Here is a 17,239-nt window from a genome sequence, read left to right as displayed (position 1 = left end):
GATATTGCAAATGTGTTTATCTCAGAGTTAGGAGAGGTAATAATAAGAGGCACATAAGCTATTGCAAATATGTTTATCTCTAGGCCCAGGTAAACCATTTCCCAGACGAAAAAATTTAAAGCTAGAATGGGAAAACCTCTGAATGTGAGCTTTAAGCAAATTTGAGAATGGGAAAATTGTCAGAAAACAGGACATAGCAAATATTATTCCTATTTTCAAAAATGAGGAAGAGTACATTCTGGAAACCAGATTATAAGTGAGACATTATTCCCCAGTATAATTTGAGCATTATTATTGTACATATGGTTTATACATATTTAGAGAAGAAACATATCTTTTACAAACCTGGAGAAGTTCATAAAGATGTAGTTTATGTCAAACTAACTGCATTTCCAATTTTGAGAGAGTCATTAAATTACTCATAAAAAGTATGTTCAAATTTAATGAGTCTTGATTTAAAGGCGTCTAAAAGATTCACTAGTCTCCTTTCAGACAAGGTGGATAAGTATGGGTTAAATATTATGTTTAGTGTGTTTGTATCTGGTTGGACTAATGGTCTCAAAAACTGGCAGTTTCGCTCCCTATTCACTCAGTCTCTACCAGCATGATGCATGAGTTGGCCCTGGGTAGCTTACCATGCTCACCCATGACCTTAATGAAAGCATAAAAGCAGTGCTTTGCAAATCCAAATGACAAAAAAACTGTAAATGATAGCAAACAGACTACACGAGCGTTGTCAAGGCTATCATACATCTTATTCCCTTTACAAATACCTTAAAGTTAAATTTCTTTCCCAGTCCTGAAGCCCTGACCATCAGGTATGCACAAATTTACTAAGAAGCTTTGATAACCCATTGTTTTTGCCTTGACTGAAGCCAATCCATGGATCCCAGGTTAAGGCCTCTGGTCCTCTATTCTAGGAGTGAGAAATATACCACAGGAGTTTATAAGTAGCTTACAGTGGAGTGGGAGAGGCAAGACATGAAAACAATTTTAGAACACAGTAGTCTATAATGAGGAGTTTAAAAGGGAAGAAACCAATATTGTTAGAATTAAGCAGCAGGTTTAGGCTTTCTGTATTGAGCCCCAGATTTACTGGGCAGCTGCCAGCAACATTCAGCGTCATGAGTGCTATGATTTCCACGTGTTATTAGGGAACACTCAGTGTTCATGGGACAGCTTTACACTCTGTGTCTCAGCTATTTGCATGTGATTATTGAGGCTGGCTGCCTTTTGTCTTGCAGTTGACCATTTCCTGAATCCATTCTCAGTTCTTGGCAAGCTCAGGAACAACAGCTAACATTGGGCGGTGAGGTTAATAATGTCTTCAGCTAATGGCTAAAATAAGAAGTTTGATTTTAGCTGCATAAAACAAACAAGCTGCCCATTAAGACAGGCATTAAAGGCTGCCTGGCTTTATTTACAGAGTGGAGTATTGCCATTATCAGTTAATTTATTGAGTGCTTTCCGCAAGAGTTGTAAATGCAGAAGCCTACTGGGGCCCGGCAGCTAAGAAGGGAGTGAAAGAACGAGGGGACCATGGTAAACAGGAGAGTCCGCACCTTCCTTAAAAGGGGCAGCAGGCAGTCAGCTCTAGCCAACAGAGCTATGAATGAATGCTCGCCCGGGGTTGCCAGATACTATAATGTTTTTCAAGAAAACAGAGATGAAAATTTTGATGTGAAATCTGCCATTTTTAAATGACAGCAACGAATTCAAACGTTTTTAAAAATACACTCTGGACAAAACAGTTTGCCTGTGGACCCTATCTGGCCCTTAGGCAGTGGCCAGTTTACAACCTGTGACCTCCCTGTTGGTATAAAAAAGTGAGAAGGGAGAAGGAGGATGCAAAAGAAATGTGAGAACGTGCCTCTGCCTCCCCGTACCTTACAACTTATTTGGGAGAAAAAAGATGGACCCACGTGAAAAAATTAAATCTTGACCCAAATTGGTGTTCAGTAAGTGCCAAAACAATTGGTATTTCTCTTTTACTTTTATTTTTTTTGAGTTGGAGTCTCACTCTATCACCCAGGCTGGAGTGCAGTGGCACGATCTTGGCTCACTGCAACCTCCGCCTCCCGGGTTCAAGCGATTCTCCTGCCTCAGCCTCCCAGGAGTAGCTGGGACTGCAGCTGCACGCCACCACGCCCAGCTAATTTTTTGTATTTTAGTTGAGATGGGGTCACTGTGTTGCCCAGGCTGATCTTGAACTCCTGAACTCAGGCAATCCACCCACCTTGGCCTCCCAAAGTGCTGGGATTACAGGTGTGAGCTACTGCGCCTGGCCAAAAATTACACTTTTTAAGTGACTGTGCATTCTGATTTACCTATTTGTTTGTCTTGATGGCAGGGAGTCCAATGAGCACAGGCACAGAATTAGGGAGGAGCATAGTTTGTTGGCATCACAGGAGAGGCTGGCCTGGATAAAGCTAAGTGGCAGTGTCTGGGGAAAGTAGTAGGCAGATTTGGAAGTATGGGCTGGCTGTAAATGACAGCTACCCTTGGGTGCTGGTTTGAGGTGTTTGGATTTTATGTTCTAGGCCAGTGTTGTCCAGTGGAACTTCCTGCAATAATGGAAATGTTCTATAATTTGCACCAGTGCAATAGCCACAAGCTATGTGTGGCTGTTGCGCATTTGAAATGTGGCCAGTGTGTCTGAGGAACTGTATTTTTTATCTTAATTTTAGTTAAATTTAAACTTAAATAAACACACGTGGCTGATGACTGCCATGCTGGGGAGTGCAGTTTTCAGACAGTGATGTACTGTAACATTGTTGTAGGGGCTAGTGACAAATGAAAGGCCTGTGCAAAGCCAGTGGCAGAGCACAAGTTGCACAGGGTTGGGGGAGATGACACGGGAAGACTTTTGTGTTAGTTGAGCAACAAAGTTGGGTGAAAAGTTGAGTAGGAAAAGATGTGGGGAATATTTTTGAAAAGAAAATTACATTTCCAATCAGTGTGACTACCAGAAGTTTTCTGCCATTGGTGGAACTAGGGAAGTTTGGGAAAGAGTATTGTGTTATTTTGGGGTTTTGTTTGTTTGTTGTTTAAAAAGACAAGAGACTTAAAAGGAAGCAGGAGGCAGAGCATGAGTTTACTTGAAAGAGGATGGTTTCAATGCAAGTAAAATACTGATGCTAGAGATTCAAGTTTTGTCTGTTTTATATGTGAAGAAATGACCCAGCCCCACTTCTCCAAAACAAACAGATGTCAGGGTAATTCAATGACAAATGCCGGGTTACCTTGCAGTTGTTTGTTAGGGAGATGATTAGAAGCTCCAGTCACATGATGTCCCATGTTGTGATTTGTTCATTGGACTGGGTCACTGTTTCCCAACCACCAGGGCCTAGACTGTCATGGGAAACGTGCACTGCCATTTGCTTTTCTTCTTGTCTCACCTCTTCACCCTGAGGTTGTGGTTCCAGGTCCCTCACCCCTTCCTCTTCTGCTTCTCCCTCCTTTCTGGGCCTCCCCACAATAGGCCTCCACTGGGAGATTCTGGTTTTGATGACCGCAGGCTGCTGTGGGGGCAGAGGCCACCTGCCTGTGGCACCAATGCCTCGCCTACATTGTGCAGTCTTTTTAGCTAGTTTTCATCGTGACAGGCACACGTGCTGACAGCACTCAGAAAGCTCCAGTGAGAAACTGACCAGACCAGGACACCCACAGAATCCTTGACCCAAATGCCCAGTTTTGTTCACTTTGTTTTATTTTTGAAGACCTTGGTTGTTGCTTCATTCCAGTGTCTGAGACAGTTTCCTATCAGTGGAGGCAGGCAGCGGTGAGGCAGGAGGAAATAGTATCTGACCCCGACCACATTCCAAGGAAAGATACCTTTTATTGCTTTTTCAATGTAAGATAATGGCTCAGAGACACTTTGATCTAAGATGAAGTATTTCTTTAAATACAAGATCTTTTATAAAATATTTCTGACCGCTGGTAACACTGGCTGTCTCCAGGGACAACCAGGTAGTAGGGTCCTTAGTTGGTGGGAAATTTCTCTGTGTAAACCTTTCTATGGCCGGGCATGGTGGCTCGGTGGCTCTGTGGCCAGGCACGGTGGATTACGCCTATAATCCCAGCACTTTGGGAGGCCGAGATGGTTGGATTACCTGAGGTCAGAAGTTGGAGATGAGCCTGGCCAACATGGTGAAAACCCATCTCTACTAAAAATACAAAAATTTGCTGGGCACAGTGGTGCAAGCCTGTAATACCAGCTACTTGGGAGGCTGAGGCAGGAAAATCACTTGAGCCTAGAAGGCAGAGGTTGCAGTGAGCCAAGATCACGCCACTGCCCTCCAACCTGGGCAACAGAGGGAGACTCTGGCTCAAAAAATAAATAAATAAATACATCTTTCTATGCCTATTTAATTTTGAACTATGTGACGGTAATACCGATTCAAAAATTGAACAAATAACATTTCAGGATTTTGGAGGGAAGAGGGGCTGGAGTGTGTTCTCTGTCCTGACCGTTCTTCTTTTCATTCAGATTCTGGAAAGCCACCACTTCCATGAAACAAGCAAATTCGTTTGTGCTAAGCAGCAATTGTCATGAATAGCAGCTATGCTGGTCTCTAGGATGAATGACCCTTTGGTATTCTAAGTGTGATTCCTAATCCACCTTAATCCAAAACACGCTAACCTGCTGGTTCTCAATCCGCAATTTTGCCCCCACCCCCGGGAAGATTTGGCAATGTCTGGACATATTTTTAGTTGTTACAATGTGAGGGCTGGCGCTACTGGCTTCTAGGAGATAGAGGTCAGGGATGCTGCGTCTTACGATGCAGAGGATGGACCCCCAAAACAAAGAATTATCTAAACGTTGTTAGGGCCAAGGCTGAGAAGCCTTGTTCAAATCAAACTACCCTTTCTAAGAGGAGGGCGGATGTGAGTCTAGCTCTTCCAGATACTGGTTGATAACCGTAGGCATTTTTCCTAGTTGTTGTGAACCTTAATTTTAATCATTGATAAACTGTAATTAATTAATATCTACCCGAGCTGGCTCATAGTGCTGTGAGGATCAAACAATTTAACAGGCATGAGCAAATACTGGGAAAAGTAGAATACTAATGAGTGAAGTCACTGTTTTGATTAGCAAGAATGCAGTCCCTGAGCCTCTGATTTCCAGATTAGTTCTGTGGGGACAGAGCACTGGATTCCTGGGGAGAAGGATTACTTAGCCTCCTGGGGCAGCTGCAGTCAAGCCTGGGCATGGGAGGTTAGCTGACAGTACTGGGGCATGACGCTGTAGTCGTCCCAACAGCAACAGGTGTCTAAAATCAGAGAGAAAGATGTGCTCTTAATAGTAAACGGGTGCCACTGCACTGCAGCCTAGGCAACAGAGCAAGACTCCATCTCAAAAAAAAAAAAAAAAAAAAAAGTAAACTGCTGTTGTGTTTTTAAAAATTAAGCAGCAAGGAGGTGAGCTGCATCATTTACAGAAGGAACATTTCTAAAATAATTCCATTACACTTAGAAGCATGTGTAATCACATCACATTACCATGCACCCCCCGCCCTGGCAGATCACCCCTCCAAACGCTTGCGCTTCTATCTTCTTCCTCACTAAGTACTAAAGCAGGTGATCACAAATCTGCCTTTACAACTTTTAAGCAGGACATTACAGATAATTAAGCAAAAAGAATTGGCAGCTTCAGATTTAAAACAGCTAAGCAAGCTAACCCTCTCATTAGCCTGTTGCCCTGAGTGGTTCATTCTTAAGTGACCTCTTTCAGCATTCGCTTTGGAGGGGGCCTCCATATGTTAAGTTCCCCAGGTTTGTTGTACTTCTGCCTTCTGATTAACTGTAGACGCTGTGTTTTGGTCCCTAATACCTATAAACATCACATTGCTGTCTCTAAAACACAAACTATAGGAAATCATATTCTACACCCAAAACTTACTGCACGGCTTCCTTCAGGGGCAAAAAACCCCACAATGTTGAGTTTGGTGTGAATGGCAGGCGAGGAGGTTGGGGTGTTGAGTGTTACTGCCGCCAGTGGGGCCGTCTGAACTGTGGTCCCTGTTCTCAGGGCACAACGATGCTTTTGTTTTTCAATTAAAAGGCTTAATATAAGCAGGTGTTCACTCGCTTCCCTGTGCAGCTCAGCCAGCTGGGTTCTGATCTGGCCAGCAGGCCCCGTTTCCCCGAGGCCTGTGGCTCCTCCACTTTCCCCACTCACTACCTGCCCTCCTTTGCCTGAGCACATAAAAGAGATTTTTTAAAGGTGGCTCTTAAGAAGTTGCAAAAGAACATAAAAATTTTAAATTCTAAAGTTCTCTGTTCTGAATTTGGGAAAAGATGACAGCAATGTAATTTAGGTTCTAGTCGTACATCTACTCAATAATCATAGGGAACATACCATGTGCTTATTCAGAGTTTTTGCTGTTTTATGGAGTTAGAATCATTGGCTGATGGAAGAATTTTATTTATCAAATATATTGAGTTTATTTTAACCAAAAGCCTACTAATTCAGTGAATTAAAGCCTAATTGTTACCAATCAAAAGCAATTTTAAAAGCAATGCTAATAATAAGAGTTAACATAAGTGCTTAGAGTATGTCAGCGATCATTCTAAGCACTTTGGAAAATTCATTTAATCTTCCTAACAGCCCTATGAGGTGATACTATTATTACCATTTTACAGATGAGAAAACTGAGGTACAGAGAGGTTACCTAAATGCTCCAGGGCATAAAGCAAGTATGTGGCAGAGTAAGTCTGGGATTTTAACCCCAACTGTCTTTCTTCAGGTCCTGTAAGACCCTACCCACTGCATTATTGTCTGAATGCCCTGGTGTCTGGAGGGCAGTGCTGCCTATGACATTAAAACAGTGATTCTCAATTATCTGCAATAGTAGCAGGGGGCAGTAAGATAAACTCAGACAGCTTTGGAATGGGAACAAATTAATAGAATTTAACAATTTTTTTTTTTTAGACAGGGTCTCACTCTGTCATCAGGTTGGAGTGCAGTGGTGCAATCTCAGCTCACTGCACCCTCCACCTCCCTAGTTCAAGTGATTCTCCTGCCTCAGTCTCCCTACTAGCTGGGACTACAGGCGCATGCCACCACGCCCAGCTAATTTTTGTATTTTTAGTAGAGATGGGGTTTCACCATGTTGGCCAGGATGGTCTTGATCTCCTGACCTTGTGATCCGCCCGTCTCGGCCTCCCAAAGTGCTGGGATTATAGGCGTAAGCCACCGTGCCCAGCCAACAATTTTTTTTTTTTTTTTTGGACAAAGTTTTGCTCTTGTTGCCCAGGCTGGAATGCAGTGGTGTGATCTCAGCTCACAGCAACCTCTGCTGCCCAGGTTCAAGCTGCTCTCCTGCCTCAGCCTCCCGAGTAGCTGGGATTACAGGTGCCCACCACCACACCCAGCTAATTTTTTTTATTTTTAGTAGAGACGGGGTTTCACCATGTTGTCCAGACTGGTCTCAAACTCCTGACCTTGGGTGATCCACCCATCTCTGCCTCCCAAAGTGCTAGGATTATAAGCGTGAGTCACCGCGCCCGGCCTAGAATTTAACAATTTTAAAATGTTTTCCCTGATTGAGTGGTTCCAAAGCCATTTTTCTCATCAAAGTGTATCTCACTTCTGAACACAGAATCTGAACTGTAGCCTCAAGAATAACTTTTTCTAGAAAGTATGTAGTGATTTTAAAATGAAAAACAAAAACAAAAAAATCCCTTGGGTACTGTGTAGAACACTAGAAATGAGAAGATGACTAAAGTGATCATTTCAAAAATTATCGCTGAATGCAGAACTCAAAATTGACAGTAAAGGATGAGATCCACTTGACAGTGGTGACATATCTTGGATTGTCAAGTTAGGAGAAGAACACATTTTAAAACGTACTCTCTGGCAATTCTGTAGACTGTCACAGAAAGAGTCACAACTCGATAATAATCTTCTCAACCGCTTAAAAACATCTGGTAAAGAAAGCATTAGGTAGGAGGATGACTATTTTGAAAGTTATTTTCCTCTTTGGGAATCCAGTTCTCCCAAATGGTATACTGTATTTTCTGGCAAGTTCTATTTACTGTCTGGTCCTGTGTCAGCTGCTTTTATTACACCAGTGAAAGGAAGATGTGGCAGCTCAGTCCTCTGCATGAAAGAGGCAACCCTTCAGCGTATCATTAAGGAAGGAAAAGAAGATGGGCTGTGGTCTCTGTGGGGGCTGTGAAATTAAGACTTTCAGCGCTGTATCAGTTCTGCGCAACTTCTGACATGCATGTACACCCAGACACCCAGAGACAGAAATTGGGTTCAATTAGAAGGAGACTTCTAAACTATTCATGAGGTCTTGCTGCAGTTCTTTCTAGCAGAGTTGATGAGCTACTCTTCCTCTTAAATCAGTGATTTCTGCTCATCCAGGATGTGCTGCTGTCCGCTTCACTGCAGATCAGGAAGCATTTGGTTATTGAGCACAGAGCTGAAATGTAGGCTGTCTGGGTAACATTCTAATTTTCCTGAGCTAAGTTTTCATATTGTGACCTTGCCATTTTTATGGGTGTGCTTAGTGCCTAGAATGTACGACGTACATTTGACTTACGTCCATGTACTCATTCATTTCTCCAATTGACAAGTATTTATTTAGCTTGGCATGGTGCTAGGCCTTAGGGGTGGAACAGAGGCCAAGAGAGACCTAGTCCCTGACCCTAATAATGCTTTCATTGTCATAGTACAGACAGATGAGAAAGAGTATGCACAATCTGATACTAACTTTTAAAGTACTATGAAGAAAATAAAGATAGGCAAAGGTACTGCTACCTTTTAGATAAGGTATTCAGGGGACCCTCCCTGAGGAGGCGGCACAGGGGCTGGGATTGCAAGTGTGTGAAGGAGGCAGTCAAGAGAAGAGTGGAAGAAAGAATGTGCTTGGCAGAGAGAATGGCCTTTGCCAAGCCCCAAGGCAGGAAGGAGCTTGGTGGATTCAAGGAACTGAGCAGGAGGCCAGGGGTGAAGCAAGGTTCTGAGCAAGGAAGAGTGGCCAAGTAGTGTGACAGCAGCGGTTCCCAATGGGAGCCAGATTTGTCCCCCAGGAGACATTAGACAGTGCTGTCACAGTTGAGGGGAGTAGGTGCTACTGGCACCAGGTAGGAGGCCAGAGACATTGTCCCCCGACAACAAATACTCATCAGCCCCAAGTATCAATAGTGCTAATTTGAGAAGCCCTGAGTTAGAGAAATAGGCAGCAGCCTAGACAAAGGTAGTAGACTAGAGGAGAAAGAAGGAAACAAGTTTGAGATTCACTTCAGAGTTGATATTGACTGGATGGGACCATGGTTGGATGTGGGGGTGAGGGCATGGTAGGAATGATTGATGATCCCGGGATTCTAATTTGAGCACCTGGGTGGATGCTATGACCATCAGTTGAGATAGAGATGCATGGTAAGGGAAAAACAAGTCTTCCAATTTGGACATGTGAGTTTGAGAATGTCAGGCAAGCGGGTGGTTGGACATGGATTTGGGACTCAAGGGAGAGGTCTGGGGTTCAGCTTCAATTTGTCAAATTGCAGATTCATAGGCATTGGTGAAATGGATGCAGAAGAGGCCTCAGGAAGGGGGAACATCCGTATTTTGATCTTGCCTCCTAAGATCCTTTTCCACAGTTATATTCCTAAAATACACAAAGCTGGCCAAGTCACTGCCTTATTATCTTCCATTGGCCTTCTGGTACCTTCAGAAAATATCCTTGCTCCATAGCACGGCATGTGAGTCCTTCACAGCCATCCCCAGTGGGTGTGTCTTAACCATGCCCTGCCATTATCTTTGACACGCACCTAACTCTGGCCGCACTGCATGCTGCACCTTCCTCTTTTCCATCCCCATTCCTTCCAACACAAGCTGATCACTCTGTGATGTCTTCATTCCAGAAACAGCTCTGCCATTGCCTTTGTCCACTCTCCCAGGCAGTGACTGTCAGTCACCCTCCCCAGCCTCCCTTGGCTGCACTTAACTCTGTTATGTCACAGATGACTTTGTTTTGTAATAATTGTTGGCAGTTATGTCATGCCAATTGCACTGTAGGTGGCTGGGGAGCAGGGGTCTTGCCCAATTATTTTGACATCCATAGGTTCCCACATAGCATCTGGTACAGCATCCAAGGGATGTATCACTTTTTTCTTCTTAATTCTAAGATTGTTATAGACTTTCCAAAGAGATGTTCTTGAGCCTATAGTTCTGGAGGTGCAATTAGAGGTGAGATATGGGGTGGGGTTGGAGGGCTGAAGAGGGATGGAATTTGTACTGTGGGTGTTCACAGAAAGAACACTTTGAAAGAGCTCAGTTCTATTCCCTTGGCTTTTTCTGTTTCAAAACGGTAGTGATTACCTGAGTTGTGGGTCACTGTACAGGCATTTGAAAGTTGGCTCTTAATGGTGTGGCATCCTGAAGTCCCCTCATCTGTAGTCTACAGATGGCTTGTGATCAGCCGTTCCTGGAAGAACTTCAGCAATGAATTTTAAAAGGCAGTCTTTTTCCAACACTGTCAGTTAAAGGTTCTGTTCTTTCCAGATGTTCGCTCAGTTAAAGGCAACCCCTAGATAGATGACAGTAATTGTCAGGGGAGGTCAGGATATGGGATCGTTTGGCAGCCCATTTCTCCAGAACAAACATCGTAGTCAATGCCCTTTTCTTTGGAACATGAAAGAAACAAGATCAATGGTGGTTCAGGTTTGCTGTTTCAAAGAGAGTGAGAGGGAACAATAGCCTAGCAGTTTTAAAAGCAACTGTATCCCTCTCAAAATCATAAGGAGTGTAGACTTTAAAGCTGCACTTAGGAGCCAAAAACAGGCATTGATGACAACAGACAGAACATTGGACCCAACTCTTTCTCTTCCTTCCTCAACAGCAGTGGACTGAGAAGGGAGTGTGTGGCAGGGTCATCAGGCTGGTTGTGCCATTGATAAGCTCAACCTTATACAAGAGAATGTCTGAGCATAGAAATACTATAGTGTGGCTTGAGTATTAAATCTAACACTATGTGAGAAAGTACCAGGGAGATGGTAATTGGCTGTACAAATAACAAATTGCTACTATTGATGCTGGCTCCCCACCTACTCCCAATGGAATTTAAGCCCTATGAGAATAGGGACTTGGCAGTCCAGGTATTAATAGAATTCGATACTTAGTAAAGGCCACAATAATACTGCCACCTTCTCCATATTGGGACACTGTTCAAAGTATGGAATTGGAAATTTCAAACCCATTCCAATTACAGATTGGGACCCCATTCTCCTTCTATGGTAGTCCTTATTATTGAGTGTTGAAGGTCAAAGGTTATTTCAAAAGACAGTGGAATTCTGTGGCAAAAGGAAATCTGACCTTCATGCATTAAAGATACCTTTTTAAAAAGACTGCCTAGAAAGCAAAAAAATAATTAAATAAAAATGGCAAATTTTCTGTTGTAGCTTTATCATCTCTCAGTGTCTGATTTAGTTTCAGGAAGCTATATTGGGCTTCAAGAACCCTTTTTCCTCATCTGTCTCTGCCTTTACACATTCAAACTGTTCTTCCTGGGACAATAGAGTTTTTCTGGGAAGAAGCAAGTGCCACCCTCTCTAAGGACAGAGAGTGCAGTAGAATGGGGTGAGGGCGTGTGGTTGAAAACAGCAAGATAAGGGAAGGTGTGAGTGGGCAGACAACGTCTAAAACCCATTGCATGGATTTTAAAGAAAATCATGAACAAACTAAGCTGCACAATCAGCACAGTCCCTCGCCCCAGGTTATTTCTTTATTTTTAACTTATTTATCAATTATTCTAATCTTAGAGACAAGTCAGTTCCCCCATTCCTGTCCCCCAACCAAATGTTCTTCGGAATATTTGATTTGGATATAACTTTAAGATGACAAATTAGAGGGGTTTTAAAGTTGTAAATACAAAAGAGATTTAAAGCAGTAAAGTTTAATTTCAGAACAAAATCAAAGGATGGAGTCTTCTGAGATTCTGCTTTATAAAAAACAAAACAAGACCCTGTTTTCCAAGGAAGCATTCAATGTAATAAAAACATCAAACGTTTCCATTTCCTTTGGAATTTGGGGTATGCCAGCTCAAACTACGTTGATGTTTATCTCCATGCTTTTTATTCATTTTTTGGAGGAAATTTTGTTTTGGGCATATGGGATACTTACATACACACATACATATATACACACACACACACATATACATATACGTATATATATAGAGCTTATTTCTAAGTGTGCATTTTTTTTTTTTTTTATTATGAGGGTCATGAATTGCTTCAGATGAGTTTATAGATGGGTGGGAAGAAACTACACTTTATGATAAAGCTCATGATTTGCCTGGTCAAAGGGAGGCTGTCTTACCAGAAGCCAGGTGGCTATGCCGAGCAGATGCAACATGTCTTAGGCATCCCTTTGCCCTCAGAGTCCCTAGCGGGGACACACAATGGCTGGTACACAAGGCAGAGTCTGGTCAAATCTGGGGCACCAGGCCGAAGCCCTTTCCCCTCAGGCTTCCATTTCCATGAGAGATGAGTTTAAACCCGCAGTTTACTCCGGGAATAGGAAATGTTACAGACATCCATGCCCTTCCTGTTTATTGACCCAAATTCAGCCTCAGCAAGGTCACCTGGGCCAGAAAGCGTTCGGCACCCAGATGGCCTGGAACAGTATCTTTGTTTCCAGCTTTCCAGCCTCAGAATGCCTGTCTCCCTACATGTTCTCCCTCAGTAGATATATCTGGGCACTCATTTGTGTTAGGCAGCGATATAGCAGTGAACACAAGGAACTTGGCCCATGACCTCAGGAAACCAAGTTAAGTGGTCTGTGCATTTTAGCACTTTACTAAATTACCTTTAAAAATGGTTATCCCATCTTAGACGTCCCCCAGCTAATTAGGGGAGCCCTGTTTTTCCGAGTCCTCACTAGCAGTAAGCACTGCTCCTTTAAAAATGTTTTAACAGCTAGATAGGTGAAAATGCTTTAATTTTCACTTTAATTTGCATTATTATTGTTAAGTTAGACTTTCCAGAGGATTTTTATTAATTTATGTGTATTATTATCTATGAATACCCTTTGCTCTCTGATTTGTAAGCACTAATATATTTAGGGCCTTGCATTTTTGTTGCAGATGCTTTTCCAGTCTTAAATTAGACTTTTACTTTTCCTTACTTTTTTTTTTTTTTTGACCCAAGCTTTTATATAGTCAAATTTGTTAATACTTCCCTTAAGGCTTTTATCTTTGCTCTTCTTTTGTAATTTTGTGCTAGTAATGCCTTGCTTTAATTTTAATAATTTGTAATGCAGGACTTCCCATGGTATTCTTAATTTTCAAAAATTTCCTAGTGATGTTTTTACATTTTTTTCCCTCTGATTGAACTTTGGAATTATAAGGTCATTATCTCTAAAAAAAATTTCGATTGTGATTTTTGTTGAAATTATATTAATGAATTTAGAAAGAAGAAGTATCTTTAAACTTGTATTTTTCCTTCCAAGAATTAAATGTTGATATATTTATTGTCTTTTATGCTCCTCAGTAAATTTTTATTTTCTTCATAGATTTTGTACCTATTTTTAGTTGAATATATGTCTGTGTAACTTATATGGGGTTTTTTTGTTGTTAATGTTTTGAGTTTTGTTTTTTTTTTCTTGTGTGCATGGGATTTTTTTTTCCATTACATTTTCTGACTGGGGATACATAAGATCTTAACTCATGTGAGTTTATTTTTTAAACTGACACCTTTTTTTTTTTTTTTTTTTTTAACCAATCTACTAGGTTCATAACTGATTCTTGGGTATTCTAGGTAGCAATCATATAATGTATAAATTATCATTTTTCTCCTTCTAACCAATATTTTGTAATTGGCTTGTCTTATTAATATGATATTCAAAAACAGTATCAAAGAATTCTTGTGATAACAGCACAGCCTTGTCTTACTTGTGTTTTAAAAAAGAAATGGCTCTTGTACTGTTTCCCAAAGTGCATTCTTTGTACACACAAGTTATTAATAGATACATAAATAAAAATCCCTTGGTCACGTACATTTGGGAAGTGTCACTCTAGTGCTTCCATTAGTATACTGTTGTCCTTTAGCTTGAAAAATTATTTTCTGCATTAAGAAAGTTTCTTTCTGCCTCCAGTTTTACTGAAACTTTTTTTAAAATCATAATTGAAGGGAGAGGAAGAAAGGGGAGCAGGGGTTGAAAAAAACTATTGAATACTGTGCTCAGTGACGGGGGGACAGGATTGGCTGCACCCCAAACCTCAGCATCGCACATTACACCTAGGTAACAAACCTGCTCTTGTATCCCTGAATCTAAAATAAAAGTTGAAATAATTTTTTTAATTAATTAACTAAAATCTTTATTGAATATTCACTTTTTCATATAATTTAAGCTGACCATGGAAAGGCAATTATTGTAAACACGGTTAGCTTTTTGAGATACTCCAAGTACTAGCAAATAATAAAATCGTGTTTCTCTTAAAATATTATTTAATTCAGATTTTATATCAGTTTAGATGAATGGGATCTTTTTATTTCCTTATAGTTTGGAGAATGTCTTAAAATTTCTTCCTATGAGTCTACGGATCACTTCCCCATACCAGAGTAATGTGTGGAAATTATCCTAAGAGTTAGTGCTTTTTGCAAGTTATTTTGGGGTGGGCAGGTTGTTGAAATCATTGAGAAATTTTGGTTTTGGCAGGGGGGAGAAAAGCTTGTGTTTCTTTTGCCTGAAAGTCTGTGCTTTTTCATCTCCGTTTTCCTTTTGTCGAGAATTTTAATATAATTTCATGTTATATTTGGGCCTGTGCTTCTTCATTTGCAAAACTTGGGGTGTGGTTGACTGCTAAATGCCATTGAAGCCTCTTGGTTTCTTGGTGGTGGTGGTTTTGTTTGTTTTGATTCTGTGATCATCTCTTGCAGCAGTCATTTTATGAAGGCCAGGCAGGATGCCTTGGAGAGGGAAAAGAGAAGAAGGTAAAGAGTGGAGAGAAGGCTACATCTCTTTTTGAGAAAACCTGAGTTAGTTTCCCTTTGGTGCAAAGGCAATAATATCTTGCATATTTTCCCACCCTTCCTTAAACACCCTGTGGATTAGGATCTCAAACGACTCCATCGGTTTAGGAAGATTAATCCTCTGTGGGAACAAGTAGAGATTTTCTCCCCCTTTTCTATGTTCTTGGCAAAATGAATACAACAGAAAATTATCGAAGTCTGTCATCAGAGTTTGAATTTAGGAAAATTAACTCGAATGTGCCTAAAGCATGACACCGTGCTTCCATCCCACCGGCCCTTCAAGCCTAGGGGAGCCCTGATGTAACCAGAGCCTGAGATGGAGATGTGGTCTTGCAGAAAGAGGAAGAGAAATGCCAGGGTGCTGTATTTCTGTTAGGTCCAACCATGGTCGTCTCCATTCCAGAGAGGTCCTGTCAAGACTGTTTTCTACCCAGAAGGCCAAGTGTGTACTCTTCCATGTTATAAACTCATCACCCATTCGTTTACTCAGCAAATGGTCCTCTAGGACCACATACTGAGACCACAGAGATGCAAGCCAATCTCCTTCATTTCAACCCAGTGCCAATTAGCATCAACTCTTGGGGCTAGTGGGACAAAGAGTGAAAATGTTCGGGTGCCTCAATTGAACAGGACCTAAAAGTATTGAAAGCATTTCACTGCCAAGTGCGGTGACTCACACCTATAATCCCAGCACTTTGGGAGACCAAGGCGGGCGGATCACCTGAGGTCAGGAGTTTGAGATCAGCCTGACCAACATAGTGAAACCTCGTCTCTACTAAAAATACAAAAATTAGCCAGACGTGGTGGTGCATGCCTGTAATCCCAGCTACTCAGGAGGCTGAGGCAGTTGACTCGCTTGAACCTGGGAGGCAGAGGTTGCGGTGAACCGAGATCGCACCACTGCACTCCAGCCTGGCCAACAAGAGTGAAACTCCATCTCAAAAAAAAAAAAAAGAAAAGAAAAGAAAAAGAAAATATTTCACATTTGCTGTATGTATTAGTTTCTTATTGCTGCTACCGCAAATTACTGCACACTTAGGGACTTAAAACATTTATTATGTTATAGTTCTGTAGAACAGACATTTAATATTCTTCTGGCTGGGCTAAAATCAAGGTGTCAGCATGGCTGTGTTCCTTATGGAGGCTCTAGGAGAGAAGCCTTTTCCTTAGGGGCCACTTACATTTCTTGGCTCATGGCCCCTTCCTCCACCTTTAAAGCCAACAATAGCAGATTGAATCCGTTTTACATTATGTCTCACTCACCTGCTCCTTTGCCTTCTCTTTTTTTTAACCCTTAAGAACCCATATTATTACATTAGGCCCACCTGGACAGTCCAGGACAATCTCCCTAACTCAAGGTCAACTGATCATCAACCTTGATTGTATTTGCAACCTTGTAAGGTAACATGTTATATTTTGCCTTCTAAGGTTATATATTTGCTGGCTCTAGAGATTAGGATGTGGACATCTTTGGGAGACATTGTTCTGTCTGCCACCATACAATTTCACAGTGTCTACCTCTGTGCATCTGCAGCTCTTTGTTATGCCTTTGTCGTTACTATCAGTCTGTCTGGTACTCTCAGTAGATACCAACTGTGATCCTGAGGTATAGACATCACTGTCTCAGGTCTGTATTTCCTTCTCCTCCTCTCTTTCCCTTTTCTACTTCAATCCCTCCATAAAATCAACGTGCTCAATAAATGTACCTTCAATACCTAAGTTTCCCTGTAATCAATGTACATAAATGAGAGATCATTTTCTAGGATATAAGCATGGAGCTGGCTTCAGATGCAACACCTTGTGACTGAAAAGCAAATGTGGCTCAGGTTACTACTGTTAACATGAAGCAATTCATGTTTGAACAGAATTTTCAAAATCAAATTTTGAACTCACTGCTGGAGACAATGTGGCCTCCTTCATTTCCTGGATTATTATGCCTCTCCCACAGAACCATTTGCTATATTATTTCTTTGGTGTTTACAGAAGCAGATCATGTTTATGAAGCATGTCCAGAAGAAGGAAATGATATATGGAAAATCTCTACATGGGGTATAGAGTCAAGTGATCCCTAGGTTAGAATCAAGAACTATAAATAGGCCAGTGACTTCATATGTACCATGGGACTGGTATTTTCCATCTTTCAGCCCACAGTTTGGATAAACTTAGATGGATTTTTTAATAGTTCTTTGAAAATGGAACATTAGTTATCCACAGATATTTAACTTTGGACAAAAAATAGGAATAAAAGTCATCA

The 17,239-nt window shown here is 41.5% G+C and overlaps 1 protein-coding gene and 1 long non-coding RNA gene across 7 annotated transcripts in view; one reads left to right on the top strand and one right to left on the bottom strand.

The window, feature by feature from the left end:
* The window catches only part of LOC139358117 (uncharacterized), a 43,405-nt gene extending 33,489 nt beyond the window's left edge, over positions 1-9,916 (bottom strand). For 2 of the 3 annotated variants that reach the window (XR_011612480.1, XR_011612481.1), the window contains exon 1: positions 9,784-9,913. This is a non-coding gene — a long non-coding RNA (uncharacterized lncRNA). Of the gene's footprint in view, positions 1-5,176; positions 5,274-9,783 lie in introns of all 3 variants that reach the window. The other variant, XR_011612482.1, reaches the window with a different exon arrangement.
* The window catches only part of LOC105491781 (phosphatidylinositol-4-phosphate 5-kinase type 1 beta), a 307,266-nt gene that overhangs the window by 120,290 nt on the left and 169,737 nt on the right, over positions 1-17,239 (top strand). The window contains exon 1 of one of the 4 annotated variants that reach the window (XM_071077711.1): positions 9,989-10,201. The exons of the other annotated variants lie outside the window; for them this stretch is intronic. The gene's annotated coding sequence lies outside the window, so the exon portion shown is untranslated. Of the gene's footprint in view, positions 1-9,988; positions 10,202-17,239 lie in introns of those variants that run through there. 4 annotated transcript variants of the gene reach the window in all.

The sequence above is a fragment of the Macaca nemestrina genome, chromosome 14, assembly GCF_043159975.1.
Source record: "Macaca nemestrina isolate mMacNem1 chromosome 14, mMacNem.hap1, whole genome shotgun sequence".
NCBI lineage: Eukaryota > Metazoa > Chordata > Mammalia > Primates > Cercopithecidae > Macaca > Macaca nemestrina.
This window is presented reverse-complemented; position numbering and strand designations above follow the sequence as displayed.